This window comes from Trichosurus vulpecula, chromosome 1, assembly GCF_011100635.1.
Source record: "Trichosurus vulpecula isolate mTriVul1 chromosome 1, mTriVul1.pri, whole genome shotgun sequence".
Taxonomy (NCBI): domain Eukaryota; kingdom Metazoa; phylum Chordata; class Mammalia; order Diprotodontia; family Phalangeridae; genus Trichosurus; species Trichosurus vulpecula.
The window spans coordinates 59,616,250-59,636,040 of NC_050573.1; the positions used below are offsets into that span (position 1 = coordinate 59,616,250).

The 19,791-nt window shown below is 42.8% G+C and overlaps 1 protein-coding gene and 1 pseudogene across 2 annotated transcripts in view; one reads left to right on the forward strand and one right to left on the reverse strand.

Annotated features, from left to right (window-relative positions):
* The window catches only part of LOC118859172, a 72,167-nt pseudogene extending 61,940 nt beyond the window's left edge, over positions 1–10,227 (forward strand).
* The window catches only part of GNG7 (G protein subunit gamma 7), a 364,198-nt gene that overhangs the window by 202,217 nt on the left and 142,190 nt on the right, over positions 1–19,791 (reverse strand). The window lies entirely within an intron of this gene.

The following is a 19,791-nucleotide window of genomic DNA, read 5'->3' on the forward strand; positions in this document are numbered from 1 at the left end:
ACTACGTCATTCCCTCCCCCATTCAATCAACTCCAGTGGCTCCATAATACATCTAGGATTAAATATAAAATCCTCTGGCATTCAAAGACCTTTGTAACCTGGCCCCTCCTACTTTTCTAGTCTTCTTACCTTTACTCACCCTCATATACCCTGCAATGCAGAGACACTGGCCTCCTCACTGTTCCTCAAATAAGACATTCTAACTCCAGGTATTTTCTCTGGCTATCTCCCATGCCTGGAATGCTCTCCATCTTCTTCTCTACCTTCAGGCAAAAACAAACTTATTTCTGTCCAGGGTTAGGCAATTTGGGGCTGACCTGGCAAGCTGAGTCACTATCTAGACCTTGAAGCCTAACATATATCCCAGAACCTGGGGAGAAAAGAGGGAGGCAAGGAGAGATAGAGAAGATACACGTTATAGCACAACACAAAGGTTTAATGCACAAGGGTCTTTTTAAGATCATGAATACAGTAATGTTTCCAGGGGAAAGGTTATTAACACTGAGGTCTAGAACTATTTGTGCTAAGGAAAGGAGAGCTACAGACCTTTATAAAGCACCAAGGGAGCTGCCTTCAGTTAGGGGCTCCTCTGTTGTTCACCTTTTATTCAACCCACTGGGATGACTCTACTAAAGAGTCCAGGGCCCCATTTCCATCGTGGACAGCTTGTTATGGGAAGAGAAAGTCAGTGAGGAAACTGTTCCAGGATTTAACCTAGAAAGATTGGTGGAGGGGAGGGGGGATGCAGGGGAGAGAAGGGAGGGCAATAAAAGTGAATACACAATGAACACTTATTCAGCATCTATAGTTTTTATCTTTCCCCACTCAGTTAAGACAAAGTATTCCTGCCCTCATGGAACTCGTGAGACATAAACATAGATAACTAGTTGGTTGGTTAGTTGGTTGGTGGTGGTCCTTTGTTCTTGAAGAGAACCAAAATAACATCGCTATGTTAAGAGTCAAGTTACAGCGTGTTGGCCTGTGGCTGATCAGACTAGTGTGAGCTTGGAATGCTCTACCACAGGTCAGGCACAAATAATCCATGTGAACATCTGGGGTGCATTCTCGAGCTTCTTTTGAGCTATTTCAATTCTGCTTTGCTCGGAGAGCACAGCGCCTTCTCTGATGATGGCACACCACGCTAGGCAGTCCTGCGCCAGTGTCTTCCATGTCATGCAATCAATTCAACAATACATAATAAGTACATAGAGAAGTAGCAAGTACTATGGGAGATCTACGCGATCAGGTAAAACTTCCTGGAGAGCAGCTGGGTGGCATGAGGGACAGAATACTGGGCCTGGATTCAGTGAGACTCATCTTCTCAAGTATAAATCTGGCCTCAGACACGTACTAGCTGGGTGACCCTGGGCAAGTCACTTAACCCTGTTTGCCTGAGTTTCCTTTTTTGTAAGACAAGTTGGAGAAGGAAATTGCCAAGAAAACTCCCAATGGGGTCATGAAGGGTCCAACACGACTGAAACAACTGAATGACAACAACAAAAGTAACACTACTGCTACTGCTGCTGCTATTGCTAACAGCTAGCCAGACAGCGCGTCACATAGCTACAAACACTGTATCTACTTATCTAAACATATTTGACCCTCACAATAATCCTATGAGACAAGTGCTGTGATTACCCCTGTTTTACAGATGATGAAACTGAGACCAAGCTTAAGCGAGCTACTCAGGGTCATCCCGCTAAGTGACTGAGGCTGGTCTGGAAGGCAGGCCTCTCTGACTCACAGTCCCACGTTCTGCCCACTTCCGTTACCCGGCTGCCTACAAAGTGGGTTCACTGCAAATTCATGTTCTCTAATTTCAGGTGGGCCCTGACTGCTCCGCAGCCATCTGTTCATTTTTTCCTGATTACCATATTCTCTCAGTGGCTGTTCTAAGACTTCTCTTTCCATACACACCTCACATCTTTCTCACAGAGACGTCCCTACCTCCTATGTAATATACGAGACTGTAGAGACAGACTGTGAAAGGCTTTAGAAGCTGGACAGGAGTTTATGTTCAATTCCAGAGGCAAAACAATTCTCTCTCCAGCATACACCCGCAGCCTTCGCACCAGCAGCCTCTTCACCCCAGAAAATCTTTCTGCCCCTCTGGCTTCTCGCTATGATTTGTCAGTTCCTCCTGGAATCTCCATTTTGAGAAGGTGCCCAAGCCAGGCACATTCACTCCTTCACTGCTCTCCCAGCTCCACCTCTCAGTCTTTCCCCAATGTGGCGAAGCCTTCTCCCCCTGCACCTCCCTACTCTCTTTGGCCTTTTCACAAATGAGATAATATGAGATCATATTTGCAAAGTGATTAGCAAAGTGCCTGGCACATAGTAGGGGCTTACAAAATGTTCACTGGATGACTTGCTTTTCATCCTGTTTTTCCTTCCTTCAAGGCTCCGCTCATTTGCTAACTGCTCTGTGAAGCCTTCCTGGAGTCCTCTACTTGTTGGTCCTTTCTTCTTCCTCAGATTATCTTTTATTTATTACACTAATCTGTGTTCCTATTACATCCCACAGCCCGACCCTCCCCCTTAAAAAATGTCACCTCCTTGAGAGCAAAGCCAATTTGTTTTTGTTTTTGTCCTTGTACCCTTAGTACCTAACACAGTGTCTGGTACATAATAGATGCTTAAAAAATGTTTGCTGAATTAAAGCAAACAATCCTGTGTGTCAGCAGAGCAAATAGTATTAGCCTCATGTGACAGAGGAACCTGAAGCTCCGAAAGGGAAAGTTACCCAATAATGATCAACTTAAGAGGTAGGGGTCTATGGGTGTGGAACATTACATACCATGTCAGATTTTTCCCCCATGTATTGACCTGCTGTGTTGATTTTTTTTTTCTCTTCTTTTTCTTTAAAAAAAAAAAAAAAGCTTTGTTGTAAGAGATGGCTCTCTAGGAGAGGAAGAGGAATAATACAGGGGGTTTAGTCAATCTAAAAACAAAAGATACAAATAACATTTTATTTTAAAATAATAATAATGATGACAATCATAGACTTACCCAGGGCCACAAAGCCAAGGTTCAAAACCAGGTCTTCTGACTCTAAGTTTAAACATATTCTTTGTTTTTATTTCCTACCCCTCTACCTTCATGATCAAAGCAAGATGCTGGGCCCTTGAGTCTCTCCATTAGCCCTAATTATGGTCTAAGGAAGTGTAAGGCACTCTCACAGTATAGAAGGAAGGTTTCCTCTCTGTTACTTAATTATTGAAATTGTTCATGAAAGAAAGCTCTCTAGTCTTTTAAAGACAGAAACATTTTCCCAGGTTCTGTGAGGTGGGATAAGCCAGTCTTCTAATGTCATAGGACTTAGATCTACAATGAACTATGGAGATCATAATAATAACAGCTAACATTTATATGTGAGCCAGGCATTGTGCTAAGCACCTTACATTGATCTCATTTGATTCTCTCAACGACCCTGGGAGATAGGTGCTATTATTAACCCTATTTTACAGAGAAGGAAACTGAGGCAAATGGCAGTTAAGTGACTTGCCCAAGATCACACATCAAGGAAATGTCTATAGTTGGATTTGAACTCAGGGCTTTTTGACTCCAGACCTAGCACTCTACAGTGCAGTTCATCTATAGTTCAATTCCTTCATTCAACCCTTAATGGTGTATAAGGAAAGTACAATGACTTGTTCATCTGGTCACATAGGTGGTCAGAAGCATGTCTAGAAATGGAACCTAGGCCCTCTGGCTCCAGACTAAGCCTTTGCTCTTTTCCACTAAAGATCCAATCCCAGAAACCCATAACTCCACTGGCCTGTGGTTTCTCCAGTTCTCTCTTCCTCCTCCTCCTCTCTCTTCCTTCTTCCTTTAACAGAGCTTTTGCTTAAGAACATGAAATCCCTAGGGGAAAAAAATTCAAAAGTGGACTGACCCAGGTCAGGCCCTCTCTTCACATAGCTTGGAGGCCTGAGCTGTAAATTCCCACACTTGCAAACTGCTCAATAGTGTACACAGGAGGGGGCAGACAGGGGTTCCTCCAGCTCCCAGACTGCAGGAGGGTGAGAAAAAAGCCGCCTGGTGACCACATTCACCTCTGGAATTCACACGCAGTCAAAACCAGGTCTGTAATCAATCAAAGAAACAAATACTTGTTGAGGTCCCAATATGTACCCAATGGATGGGACAGAGAAGTACAAAATACTGCCCTTGCCCACATGTTCCTTATAGTCTAGCTGGGGAGATGACATAAACTCACAATAAGTTAAACGACAGTTTAAAAGTTCAACAACACAAAAGATGTCAAGAAGGCAAGATAGAATAATTGTTAAACCAGTGGTACAGACAGTTACTTCAGAGGAAAGAATTTACCATGGTGTGATGGTGTGAGAAGGATTCCCAGAAGAGGTGATGATTGACCGGGGCCTGGATGGAAAGGACTAGCCAAAGACAACTCTAGGAAGAGCACTCTACATCCAACCACTAGCCACAGTAAAGCAAGGTCTGTGTCTTAACTTTTTTTGTATATTGCAAACTTTGCATTGTGACTAGCACATAAACGTATAATAAATATTTGATTAACTGAATGCAAGTATGGGGAGGCACGGCTGGACAACACCTCATATGATCTTGGTGACTTCATTGGCACCCTTGGATTCAATAATAATCTCTTTGCTGAGAACTCTGGGTTTTAAATATGACTCCCATCCCTGATCTTTCTCCTGAGCTCCAGTTGCACATCAACAACTCCCTACTGGACATTTCCAATTTAATGTCCTACAGGCATTTCAAATTCAACATATCCAAAACAGATTGTCTCTTAAAAAACCTACTCCCTCTTCCTAACTTCCCTCTTTCTGCTCAAGGCACCATTAACCTCGCAGTCAGCTAGCTTACAACCTCAGAGTCATCCTGGATTCTTCCATCTCCTCATCTTGTATCTAGCTGGTTGCCAAATCTTTTTGATCCTGTCTTTATAACATCTCTCCCACCTTTCCCCTTGTCTCTACTCACATGGCCACCACTCTGATTCAGGCCTTTACAAACCTGAGGCCTATCTCTTGCCTGCACTATTGCAATAGTCTCCTAATTAGTCTCTGTGCCTCCAGTCTCTCTTCCCTTCAATCCATTTTCCATACCCTGCCAAAATCGATATTCCCGAAGTATAGATCTGATCTTGTTGCTTTCTAAGATAAAACACAAACTCCGCTGTTTGGCATCTAAAGTCTGCCACAAGCTAGCTCTGGCCTACCTTTGCAGACTTTCCTTCATCTGTATGACAAAGATCTCTGAAAGGTTGTCATGTGGAAGGGACTGGCCCAGTGCCTGGCACAGCCAGGAGGAGGAGCTTAATGGACGTCACTGATCAACAGCCTGGTCCTGCTTAGCCCCCAGGAAGCAGAACAAGGAGCAATGCTTAGAAGTTGAAGAGCAGAAACCATCTGTGCAGTATCTTGGGTGCGATAGGCTCCTGTCTCCTGTCAAGGACTTCAGGATCGATGCCTTCGGAGCAGGAGCTGGACCCAGAGGAGTCCGTGCCCTTGCTGCCACCCTCGGCCTTGCCATGCCATCTTCGCTGATGCACCCCAGGCACAATTGGTCTTAGTCTTCAAGCTCACTGCAGACTTCTGGGATGACCCAGACCCCAGCAAGGTCAACCTAAGAGTGGGAGCATATCGCTCAGGTGATCGCCAGCCCTGGGTTTTATCAGTAGTGAGAAAGGTGGAACATCAGATTGCTAGAAATGACACTAAACCATGAGTACTTGCCTATCTTGGCATTGCCGGAATTCCGAAACAATACTTCCCGAATTGCTCTTGGGGATGACAGCCCAGCCATCAAGGAGAAGTGGATAGGAAGCATGCAGACTTTGAGGGGAACAGGTACCCTTTGAGCAGGTAGTACAATGGAATGAACAATGCAGCCACTCCTATCTATGTGTCTTCTCCAACCTGGGAAAATCATAATGGTGTGTTTGCTGCAGCTAGCTTTACGGACATCTGAACATATCATTATTGGGATGCAGCTAAGAGAGGGCTTGACCTTCAGGGCCTGCTGCAAGACATGGAGAATGCTCCAGAGTTCTCTTTGTCCTTCATGCCTGTGCACATAACCCCGTTGGCACTGATCCAACTCCAGAGAGAAGATTGCTACTGTCACGAAGCGCCAATTTCTGTTCCCTTTCTGTGATTCAGCCTATCAAGGTTTTGCATTTGGGGACCTAGACAAAGGCTTTGAGCTCTTCTGTGCTCAGTCCTCCTCCAAGAATTTCGGGCTCTACAATGAGTCGGTGGGGAACCTGACCATGGTTGGGAAAGATGGTGATAAGGTCCTAAGTGTGCATGTCTTGTGGTCCAACCCTCCTGCTCAGGGAGGTCAAATAGTGGCCACTATCCTTTCCAGCCCTGAGCTCTTTACTAAGTGGAAAGAAAATGTTAAGACAATGGCTGACCGGATTCTGTTAATGAGGGCTAAACTCAGATCACGCCTCAAAGCCCTTGGCACCCCAGGAACCTGGAATCACATCACTGAACAGACTGGAATGTTTGATTTCACAGGGTTAACAACTAAGCAAGTGGAATATCTGATCAATGAAAAGCACATCTACCTACTGCCAAGTGGACGGATCAACATGTGTGGCCTGACCACAAAGAATCTGGATTATGTGGCTACCTCCACCATGAAGCCGTCACTAAAGTCCAGGGAAGAAGCACCGACCCTACCAGTACCACCAAAGCTGCTATCTATCACGTGTGTGTATCCCCTGCTTGCACAAATCCATTATCTATATAATAGTGACAATCAAAGGACTGAAATGACTACAGTGACAGGATACCAGTGTCCGGAGTTGACATGATTTGAGATTGCCCAGGATTAGGGCCCTTCTGGAGATCCATGCAAAATGAACATTTTTGATGTAAAGGCAAAAAAAGAAAAGAAGAAAAAAATTCCCATGTTATTTTGATCATTATGTGAGTTAAGCATGTTGACCTACCCTCCCCTAATCGGTGTGTTCATAGTTCTTTGCTTCTGTGTGAATACTGTAAAGGACAGATCACGTCAAATCATTTATTCTTGGAGCAAAACCTAACCCCAAAGATCAAGTCAGCAAAAGAGCTAGGTGATTGTAGCCACTGGCAATGCCACTAAAGAAAACAACAAACAAACAAACAAAAAAAGAAGCTGAAGAGCAGAGGAGAGAAACTCCATCTAAGGAGAAACTTCCTAATAATTATGCCAGTTTAAAAATTAGTTGCCTTGGAAGGGAGTGGGATTCCTGCTGCAGGAGATCTTAATGATAAACATTATAAATGCAGTAAAAGTTATTATTTTGTGGTCTCTTCTAATTCTGAGACTCTGAATAATGGGAAATAAAGTTGAATAAGTAGGTTGGGGGCAGAATGCAGAAGATCTTCAATGTCAGAGTAAAGAGTTTTGGCTTAGTAATTAATTTTTTTCAATAAACATTCATTAAGTGCCTACTATGGGTCAGGCACTATGCTAGGACAAAAGCAAAACTGTTCCTCCTCCCAAGGAGCTTATTATGTTCCCTGAAGGAAACACCATGTACACATACCTAGAAAACAGTAAAAACATATGCAGCATGTTATAATTACAAGGCACTTTGTGTGCATGCTAGCCATTTGACCCTCCTAACCATTCCATGAGGTGGGCATGGCAGAGATTATCATTCCCGTTTTACCAATAGGGAGACCTATGTTCAGGTCAGTTGAATGACATTGATTTTCACATCCATTGTCTATCTCCCTGGATGCTCACACCACCACCTGTGAGGCAGGGAATGTGGGTGGGGAGGTATGATTTCCATTAGGTTCAGAGTAGAGTGGCTTATAATCAAAGGGTCTCCAGCCAATATTAGAGGATATCGCACAGGGATTGAGCCCTATCACCCCAAGTTGGTTCAAAACTAAGTCTTGGCAATCCCAGAGGTTCTGATGGGATCCATTACTGCTCTAGGGACTATTATAACTACTTTGGCCAAATATATTACTGATGCCAACAAGCCAGAAGCACAAAGTGATGCTCCTGGCTCTATACAACCCAAGCCTCACAGATTTTAACTGAAATTGCCCAAGGCACCTGCTCTAAAACAGTGAGGAGGAGCCAGGAGTATGATTATATTTCCTCGAAATCTATAAACAGAACCTATTCTCTATTGACACTAAAGGGACACATAGCTCCAAGACTGCATCAGAACTACCATGATCACAATGCCCTGAGGAATGAGATGTTCATATCACTTGTACTTTTCTTATTAATAGGGCAAATTAGAAAATCCTTTCAATATTAGTTGAAAACTTCTTAAAATATAATAGTAATATTTAAAGTATTAAGTAAGTAACCTACTAGACCCATTCAAGTCACAGAAGGGAAGGGATATTAGAAACCATGTAATAAGGCTCGGATTGGCAGGGGAAAGGGGGAGAAGAGCAAGAAACATTTCCCAGCCTAGAGCTACTCGGTAGGCACCAAAGTCAGGATTCAAGTCCAAGTCTTCTGATTGCAAAGTCAGGGCTCTTGCCAGTATACCAGTGTCATTAGGGGTGTGGGAGACCAGGCTGCGTGGTCTGGCTCTAGGACAGCCTCTGGACGCTGGGGTGCTGGTATTCTCATTGTTATTATAGTTTTAAGCTTAAACTTACATCATGACTTGTTTTCCTTCTCCTAAAAAGCAGAGGAAGGAGAGAAATCCTGAAAATTATGATTTCCTATTTAAGTGAAGGTAGCTTGAAGGAGTAGCATGGAACAGCACAGAAAGAGCTCTGGAGTCACCAGCTCTGGGTTCTGTTTCTGGCTCCAACCATTCCCTTACACCTTGCACCTCTCCAAGACTTAGATTCCTCATCTGCAAAATCAGGGCAGTTGGACTATATGATTATTAAGGATCCTTCAAGCTCTGATATTCTATAATTAGGAGCAGGGAAAGGGAGAGCAGAGAGTATTAAATGATCTTTTTCTTAGCCCCCTACTTCAACTTTTCCACCTACCATTTGAGAGATTTGTAAGGTCTCAAGGGGAAGTCTCATTATGTAAAATAGATATATGTCCAGAAAAAATCCTGGACCCATTAAACATATAATAATATCATATTATATTAATATCCATTAACGCTTCCTCTCAAATTTCCTCAGTCTCATATCATAACCAAAATACTTCCTAAGCTCCATTCCTAACACCAAGGGTTTTTTTAAAAAACATGTTTTTGTATCTTTGTTTCTGGAAAGAGAGGAAAGTTTTCCTTCTTGCTTCTTATGTATTAAACAATAGCAACCAGATGCTGGCAAATTCATGAAAATACATGAACAATTCCCATAGAAAGTGCTGGTGGATCTGAGCTGTGACCATGAAGCAAGCAGCTTCCGACTTTATAGATAAAAATAAGCATAAGAGCCAGTTCCCAAATAGAGAAGGCTGAGACCGAAGAATTTCGCAAGGGAGATTTTATAGCAACATTGGTGTAGGGGAAAGAATAAAGATTCGGAGGTGGAAGACCTGGATCCAACACCCAAAGAGATTGTTTTATGACATGAGCCACTGTATAGACTCAGCACCCAACAAAACAAAGATTCCGTTCCATTTTTAACCTGAAGCAGGGAATGACTGGATCACAGATTCAGCAAGACAGGCAGTTACTGATGGAAAGGGACTTAAGAGATTAACTAATCCAACCTTTTGCCAAGAAAACCCCAAATGGGGTCACGAAGAGTTAGACAAGACTGAAAAATGACTGAATTGAAATCCTACTGTCCTATTTCACAGACAAGAAAACAGACCCAGAGAGAGGTAGAGCTTGCTTGAAATGACACAGCTAGTAAATAGGAGTGCTAGGATTCAAATCCAAATCTTTCACCTCCTAATTCAGTGTCCTATACAAACATTAAACAGTCATATCTTTAGCTATTAGAAAATACCTCCTTCTCTACCTGCTCAGTCTTAATCTCATATCTGGGAAAATCCTTGCTGCTTCCCTATCTAATGGAGTTTCACAGCTAATCTCCCTCCTTAAATTTTTTAAAGGTTGATTTTACACTCATAAATTTGCTTATCGAGCCCAACATAAGGCAGAAGCACATCCCTGTTCTGTTTGGGGAGATCACCATGTATGGCTTCATCTGCCACATGCAGGCACATACTGTTGTGTCTCTCAGGATCTTAAAGCCAAACACCTTGGCAAGAGAAGCAGAGCTCACACTCTCCCTTGTCTGTCTAACACCCTGCCTTGTTGGTGCAGGTGGAAGGGGCTAATGGAACATTCTCCATTTCAGTTTGTTTGTTCTTCCTAATGGGCTTCCCACATTGTTAACCCCCTACAAATCAACAGCTAGAGACTCAAGGGTAAGCTGCTTGCATTGGACTCTGTAAAGAACAAGTCATGTTAAGGGATCTGGAAATTGAATCCAGATTCTCTCAGAAGTCAGTTCCATTTGGATCCATCCAAATCTGCTCTTGTATACCCTTAAGTAAATCCAATTTGGGCCTCAACTTTCCCATCTGCAAAATGAGCAGATTGGACCAAATCTCCTAAAGTTCCTACCAGCTTTAAATCCTGTGACCTTCTATGAATTAGGAGATACTTAATTTCTTTGAGGATCAGTTTCATCATCTGAGAAAGCTCTTGCCCTGTATACATGGCCTAATGGAAAGAATATTGGCTTTGGAGTCAGAAGACCTGGGTTCAAATCCTGACTCTGCTACTTAATAGAAATATGACCTTGGCGAGTCTCTGAATACATAAAAAAGTCTAAATGGTCTCTCCTATCCCTTCTAGCTCTAAATCATAGGGCCATATAGTAGAGGCAACAGGTACTGTGGGAGACAAACAGGACAGAGTAATCATGGAATAAGTAACAGTAGGAAAGTAATAATAATACCACCTGGCATTTCTCTAATGCTTTAAAGTTTGCAAAGAGTTTTACAAATATTAGCCCATTTGATCCTCACAACAAGCCTGAGATGGGTGCTATTATAGCCATTTTTCCATGAGGAAACCGAGGCAGCAGAGTTAAGTGACTTGCCCAGAGTCACACAGCTAGTAAGTGGTTAAGGCTGGATTTGCACTCAGGACTTCCAGACTGCAGGATGAGCACTCTCTCCGCAGTACCTCCTAGATGAGATTTGGCCAAGGCTTTGAAAGTTGGGGAGAACATACTTTATGTAGCACTGTTTGTTCATAGAACATACGTATTTGCCAGTATTCACTCTTTCATGCCTTTCCATGGCAGAAAGACGGAAGCCAACAAGGATATTTTCTCCCCACCAAACCAGCCCCACACTTTCCTGCCTTTGCCCACCCTGTTCTTTGTCCCTAGAAAGCCCTTCCCTCTATCTCGTATCACTCATCCTTCATGGCCCAGCTTCCAAGCCACCTTCTTCACAAAGCAATCCTTGATCTTCCCAGGAAAAAAAGGGGTGCTGCGGGTAAAGCGCTGAGGCCTGGAGTCAGGAAGACCCGAGTTCAAATCTGGCCTCGGACACTTAGTAGCAGTGTGACCCTCAGTTTCCTCATCTGTCAAATGAGCTGGAGTAGGAAATGGCACACCATTCCAGTATCTTTGCCAAGAAAACCCCAAACGGGGTCACGAAGAGTCAGACAACCGAAACAAATGAACAATAACACAAAGTTCTTTCATCTCCAACTACTTTATAGGCAGTTTTTTTTCTTAATTTAAAAACATTTTCATTGATTTCTTTTTCATTTCCAAATGTATCCCCTTTCCCATGCCCATTGAAAGCTATCTCTTGCCACAAAGAATAGAAAGAAAAAAGGAAAGGAGCCCAACAAAACTGGGCAGCACACCAACAGCACATGCAACATTTCCCATCCAGTCGCCCGCTCTACGAAGGGAGGGAGGTACATTTCTCACCTCTTCTCTAGGGCCAAGGTTATCATTATGCCAGTGTTCAGTTTCAAGTTTTCTTTTTCATTCTTTCCATCTACATGGCTGCTGTCACTACATATAGTTTTTTCTGGTTCTGCTTACTTCAAGAAGTCACTCTTAACTCTCTTTACAATCTGGCCTCCGATCTCATCATTCAACTCAGATTGCTCTCCCTAAAGTTATCAAATCTGAATCCAAAGACCTTTTCTCAGTCCTCATTCTCCTTGACCTCTCTATAGCCTTTGACACTGCCCTTCACCCTTTTCTCCTTGATACTCTCTTCTCTCTAGGTTTTTGGGATACCATTCTTTTCTGGTTCTCCTCCTACTTATCTGAACATTCCTTTTCAGTTTCCTTTGCTGGATCTTCACCAAGATCATACCTGCTAACCTTGGGTGTCCCAAAGGGCCTTGCCCAGGGCCTCTCCTCTTCTCCCTCTATATTATTTCACCTGGCAACCTCATCAGCTCCCATGGATTCAATTATCACCTCTATGCTAATGATTCTCAAATCAACTTATCTAGCTCTAACCACTCTGCTCACTTCCAGTCCTGCATCTCCAGCTGCCTACTGAACATCTTGAACTGGATGTTCTAGAGACATCTTAAATCAGGGGTGGAGAACCTTCAGCCCTGAGGCCACATGTGGCCCTCTAGGTCCTCAAGTGTGCCCTTCGACCTGTCTTAAACTCAACATGTCCATTATCTTTCCTCCAAAACCCTCCCCACTTCCAACCTTTCTTATTACTGTAGAGGGCACCACCATCTTTCCAGTTACCCAGGCTCACAACCTATGTGTCATCCTCAACTCCTAACTCTCTCTCACTTCCCCCGTCCAATCTATTGCCAAGGTCTGTCAATTTCACTTCTGTAACATCTCTCACATATACCCCTTTCTCTCCTCTGACACTGCCACAACCCTGGTGCACCCTGTCCATCCTCACCTCGTGTTTGAACTACCACAATAGCCCACTGGTGGGTCTACCTGTCTCATGTCTCTCTCCACTCTAGTCCTTCCTCCACTCAGCTGTCAAAGTGATCTTCCTAAAGCTTAGGTCTGACCTGTGATTTTCCCTATTAAAAGTGCCTCCCTATCACCTCCAGTAACAAACATAAAATCCTCTGTTTAGCATTCAAAGCCCTTCATAACCCTTTCCCATACCTTTCCAACTTTCTTACACTTTATACCTCCCACTCCACGCCACCCCCCTCCACTCTGAGATCCAGTGACTCCGGTCTCTTGGCTGTTCCATGAACAAGATACTCCATCTTCTGACTTCATGCATTTTCCCTGGCTGCCTCCATACCTGGAATGCTCTCCCTCTTCATCTCTGCCTCCTGGCTTTCCTGGCTTCCTTCAAGTCCTAGCTAAAACCCACCTTCTACAGAGAGGCTTTCCCAATCCCTCTTAATTCTAGTACCTTCCTTCTCTTGATTATTTCTAATTTATTCTTCATATAGCTTCTCTGTCCATAGCTTTTACATACTGTTGCTGCCTTCAGATCATGAGCTCCTTGAGAGCAGGGATTGCTCACCTAGTGCAGTATTTGGCACATAACAAGCAGTCAGACAGTCACACATTTATCCACAAACTATTTGAGTATCTACTATCTATACTATTTGTACTAACTTGTTGAATGAAAATGAATACAAAATCTCTATGAATGAGCCAAACAAGTCTCTTCTCCTTCTCTGGGTCTGTTACTTATCTGTATAACCAGGAGTTTAAACTAGATGGTCTCTGATGATCCTACCAGTCTGACATTATCTGTTTGAAGGGCCACCCCAGCTCTGACATTTTATGTTCTAAGGGCACCAGCAGCTCTGATATTCTAATGTACCCTTCTAGTTCTGACATTTCAAGCTTTTATGATGCCCTTATCTGTGAGATGGCTATAAATGCATTCATATCTCATATCTAGTTTACAGACGAACAAGTAAGATCATGATTATGAAACAACTTCATGAAACAAAAAAGCATTATACAGATAAAATAATGTATTATTATTGGGAACTTTTCTGTCCTAACTCCCCTCCAGTATCAAAGTAAACAATGGAGACATTTACTAAGCCCTCCTGGGAAGAAAATGCTACTTATAGGGGAATTCTGCACAAAAAGAAGAAGTTGGCCTAATAGCAGCAGAGGAAACTGAAAAGGACTGAAATTGTACAGAAATATAAATGTCTTGAGGGGTTCTGTGGATTTTACTATCACAATGGTCATAATGATAAATACAATCAGATCTTAAAGTGTGTGTCCATGAGAGCTAATACCGGTTTCTGATGATACAGTGACTCTCAGAATTTGGTAGCAGGTCCAAGGCACAGCCTATGGAGGAAGTGAATCTCTCTCTCTCTCTCTCTCTCTCTCTCTCTCTCTCTCTCTCTTTCTCGTTTACTAGTCATTAAGGATATCTATCCCTAGAGGAGAATAACAACTGGAATTCATAACAGCAAAAGCAAAGGTGCCACCTAATAATAGCCCCTATTGAAATAAGTCTTCTGCCTACCCATCCCTTACCTGGTATATCTCACACATGGCTTTGTAGCATCAGGGTACTTAGGAGCTGAAAGAGCTCATATTCAGTCCTAAGGCCAAGTCTGTATAAAATAACCTGGGCAGAATATGACCATCATCATCACTACTTACATTTTTATAGCATTTTATGGTTTATAAGGACTATATAGATAACATGATATATTAGTATTTATATCCATTATGCTTTATCTATCCACCACCTCATTTGAACCTGATAATGACCTTAGGAGGCAGGTTAGATCAGCATTATCTTTATTTTACAAATGAAGAAATGGGAGCTCAAAAAAAAAAGAAAGAAATTAGAGCTCCAAGAGGTTAATATCAGTCATGCATGAGTAAATAGAGGACCCAGAACTCTACTGTAGGTCTTCTAGGTCTTCACCTAGCCTTCTTTCTACTACACCAGGCTGTTATCATGTAAGCTGAGCAGGCTATAACAATGAGCCTTACAGTATAAGATGATATTTGAGATTAATGTAAAGGTGCTAAGGTTTTGCAGAGAGCAATAAACTTTGTGCTCTGAGGACCAGCTTTGCTGCATGGGAATAGCTCAACACTAGTAGTTTGGTCACCGTGATGAAATCTTTGTCCATGACATCTTATTATTTTAACAACTATGGAGAGCCATCTTGTCCAGAAGGTGACAACTAAGCATGACTCACTGTATCCATAAGTGAGTGGAGAAAGTGCTACTGGAAAACTGAAATAATAAACCCTCCAGAGGTTCTTAGACATATAATCACCAGGGGGTACCAAGGCTTTCCAACTCGGATCATCTGCTGCCTTCCAGGATGTTCCCACTCAAGACTCCAGAGTGTTTCTAGTGCACAGTCTCCAAACTCTTCCTGGAGTTTCCCCAGGAGCGGGAGTCACATAAAACTACTACTGGCAAGCAAAAAGATGCAAATAGGTTTACTAGGTCGTGGCCAATGCGGTGGTGATCTCTTCTCAATGAGGAACACAGATGGAAAGACCCAGGGGGCAAGGAGATGAGACAAATACTGTGACCTAGGACAGCTGTCAGAGTTAGCACCTAGCTGTGGGAAAGCCTCACTCGTTGAAAAATTAGCCATTATAATGATGGAAAGGTACAAATTCAGAGAATGGAATAAGCAGACAATTCAGAGGCAGCATTAGAGTATCAATGCAAGTCAGAAGATTTGATATAGACTTCAGGCCTGGCCCTGTCAGTTTGGGTCCTAGGATCACAGGATTCAAAGCTAGAAGGGGACACTAGTGATCTTGTCTAAGCCCCTCATTTTCTAGGAGTAAACAGAGCATCATAGAGATTAAGTGGCAAGGCCAGGTTACACAGGCTGTAGGTCACCTTGGAGAAGTTCTTTTCCTTATCTATCACATGGGGAAATTAATGCCTATATTACATTACTTCATGACAGTGTGGTGGAGATCAAACGGAACGACAAATATGGAAGCACTCTAAAGTTCTATACAAAATTATACTACTATGATGATGCTAATAATGTGTCTCTCTCTGTGTGTGTATAAGACAATGATAGAATGAAAAGAACAATGGTGGGGAAGGGGGAGGCTTAATTGTTCTTTTTTTGTATATTCACCAGTTTTGACTGAAAGCCTCCAAAAGACACAGCTCTGTGCATGTAGTGGGGGCTGGGTAGAAGAGACATTGAAGAATTATTGGATGATCAGACACGGTCCCTGCCTGCAAAGAGCTTAAAAAATGTACATAGGACAATACGACTAATTCATATGAAATAACAAAAAATATGGCAAGGCTATATATAGTCAAGTAAAATTGTATGTGTTACAAATTATAGATGTTGGTATCAGGCAAGAGAGATATCCTTGAGCTGTGGAGTAGTCAAGGAAGTTTCCAGAAAGAAGCGGGTGGGGACCCTCCTGCTGAGTGTCAAACATGCTTACCTCTAGAAACCCAGGAAGGCTTTTGCACATAAGCCAAGGTGCTGTAATGCCCACCCTATGTGAGAGAGTTCAGATAATGTTAACAATGGAAGGGATTTTGAAAATGTTTCTAAGCAGGAAAGAACTTTAGAAAAGATCAGAGCATGTCAGAGCTGAAGGAGACTTAGCCATTGGAACCGGAAGGACACTCATTAATAACAATAGTTCATGGTTTGATAACTCTTCACAATTTTCAAATGCGTTCCTTAGAACAACCTATGAGATATGCAGCCTAAGTAGTCTAATCCCCTTTTAACAGATGGAAAAGTGAGTCTCAGAGAAGTTAAATGGCTTGTCCTAGCTCACAGATACACACAGATAGACAGACAGTGCCTGAGCCCAGGTCATCTAAGTCCAAGACAAATGCTCTTTCTACTATACCACACCCCAATTCTCCCTTCGCCTTGCTATCCAGGAGGGTGCCCCAATTCCTCCCTGCCACACTCCAGTCCATCTTCAACCTTACTGTCAATGTCCCCGTCCTCTTTTCCTTTCCTGGCTGGACAATGAATCCCCAACCCACCACTGCCAGAGGGAACCCACTGGGCCATTTAACCCACTCTTTCCTGTGGAGTAGACAGCACAATGCGTCCTAAGGATTCTGTCCTGTCTCTACACCCTTAGAACCTCTGGGCCCTTCCATTTGCCCTATCGCTGGCCTCCCCTATATATATGTGCAGTCTTCATCGATTAGAATGGGAGCTCATTGAGAGCAGGCATCGCTTTTTTTATTTATTCATAAAACAGAGAAGGTCAGATCCTCACAGCAACCCCGGGAGTTGGATATTATTATTATCCCCATTTTATAGATAAGGAAACCGAGGCAGACAGAGACTTGACCAGGATTAGATAGCTAGTATCTGAGACCGGATTTGAACACAGGTCTTCCTGTCTCAAAGTCTAGCACTCTCTATAGGACTAGTCTAACCTTTTTGTCTCACAGAATCTCAGAGGCTATATACTCTAACCCACACCTGACGAAGAATCCTTTCTACACATCTGAAAATTATCATCCTGCCTATGCTTCAGGCAAGTCACTGTCTCCAAGGGCATTCCAATGCTATTCCACTCTGGGATAGCATTAATTATTGGAAGTTTTCCCTCCATCACTTCTAAATCTGCTACCCAGAAGCTTCTAACCATTGCTCCACCTCTGCCCTGGGGTATAATACCACTACCAAATGATATCTTGTCTGATACCTGAGGATGGCTATCAGATACTTCTGAAGGCTTCAATGGATTCTCATAAGCCATGATCTCAAGTTCTCTGCCTCTGGGCACTCTCTATCTTAGAAGTATCCTTCCTCCAACATGGTGCCCAGAACTGAACAAGCTGCCAGGACTCTGCCTTGGGCCAGGGGCTCCCATTGCATCCTGGGCCATCTCCAGTTATCCTGATGAATATCTGGCCATGGGACTCAGATGGCTCTGGAGGAGAAAGTGGGGCTAGTGACCTTGCACAGCCCTCCCTCACTCAAATCAAAGTCAACTACAAGTCATGTCTTCATCTCCCTGATGTCATGGTCCTCTTTGAGAATGAAGGACAAAACACACAGAACAGAAAGAGAATCCCCAATCCAGTCCTGGGCACTATAGTTTTCTTAATGCAACCTAGGAGTGCAGGAGAGTTTTTAGGCTGAAACGACCAAAACTGAAAGCTGAAAAATCATAATGGCCAAGCTGGACTTCAAAGAAGCTATCTGTCAAGAAGATACTCTTCTTTGCAAAGCTGAGGTACCTATGAGTGTGAACAATGCAGATATTCCCAGACTTTTTCAATATGTTGGTTAGTTTTGTTATACTCCTTTTTTTCTTCTTTGTCATAACGGACAGCTGTCCATCCAGAAGCAGGGAAGGGAAATAATAGGAAATGCTGGTGATATGAAAACAGAAGATATCAACAAGATGTATTTTTAAAAAAGATTTTGAGGCTGTCATGTCTCACTGCTGATCCATCTTGAGTTTACAATCCTCTAACTACCCCCAGATGTCTTTTCCAGATGAAATATTGCCTAACCACACTCCCTTTACTTTGTACCACTGAAGGTGATTTTTTTAATGCCACTCTAAGACTTTCTACTTACCCCTGCTAAATTTGATTAGATCCCTTTTTGGATCCTGACACTTTGACCAAATGCTATTTATCCTTCCTTGCTTTGCATTTTCTGTAAATGTGATGAGCAGACCACCTGTCCCTTTATCTAAAACAGGGGGCTAAGCACATATCCTCTTGGCCTGAGCTCTTACACATCCTAACAAGGAGACTCGGAACCATTAATGAGTCCAACTATTCAACAATTCTAAATCCACCTAATGATATGATTGCTTGGCCTGTGTCTCACTAACTTGCCTGCAAAAATAATAGAAGAGGCATTGCTGAATGTTTTGTTAAAATCTAAGTAAACAACATCCACAGCTTCCCCAGGCCTAACAACCCTGTCAAAAAAGGAAATGAGGTTAGTCTAGCATGAATTGGTGTTAATGAAGCTCTGGGTGAGCACCACTTCCTTCTTCACATGTTCACTAACCATACATTTAATATCAGCTTCTAAAACTTTGCCAGGAATGAAAGTTGAGCTCATTGATCCCAACTGTGTAGACATCACCCTCTTCCATTTTTCCAAAATTAAGATGATTGACCTTTTTCAGTCCTGCGGTACCTTCTCCATCCCTAAGGATGCTACAAAGATCCCTGATAGTGGCTCAGCAGTCACATCCATCCTAATACATGTTCCTGGGCACTTGTGATTTCGATTCATCATGGGAAGCCATCTGCCCTCTTATTATCTCTCTACTTATCTTGAGCCCTGACTCCCTATTAGCCTTCTTTTCCTCTCCTTTCCAGTTCAAAGATCATTCTATTTGATAGAATAATCAGACCCACAACAATTGAATGGCTCCTCCTTCTCCCCATTGCCCTCTATCACTGCCTCATCTACCACCAACAGCAGTATTATCTCTTCCTGTGATCCTTGCTTCTCCCCCAAGAGAACCGTAAAAAGTCCTTGTGTCATCTGCTTTCCTTGCCAGTTTCAGCTCATTCTGAGCTCTCGAACTTTTGACATTTTTCTTAGAATACTTTACCACATTTTTTATTCCATTCTTTGTTACGTGTCCTTACTTCCATCTACAGCACATGATTTTGTTGGTTTTAATCTATGTTGGTTGATGGATTTCATGTGCATCCACATTGGTCTCTTTAAATAACTACCCTTTTGCCTCCTCATTAAAATCATGGCTCTGTGTGTCTTGAGAATTCCATATAGTCCTTCCTGGGCTGACTTTCCCTATAGAATTTCTAGGTCAGGGGATGATATATATTCCTTCTCTGAACTCTGAAATCTGATCTCTCCAAGCTGGGAAGCATTCCGTGCCGTGTCCAGCTTTCCTTTCCTCTGTCACAACTTCCAATACGGAATGGTCACTTTCGCTCAAAGTTCCCGTTATTTTC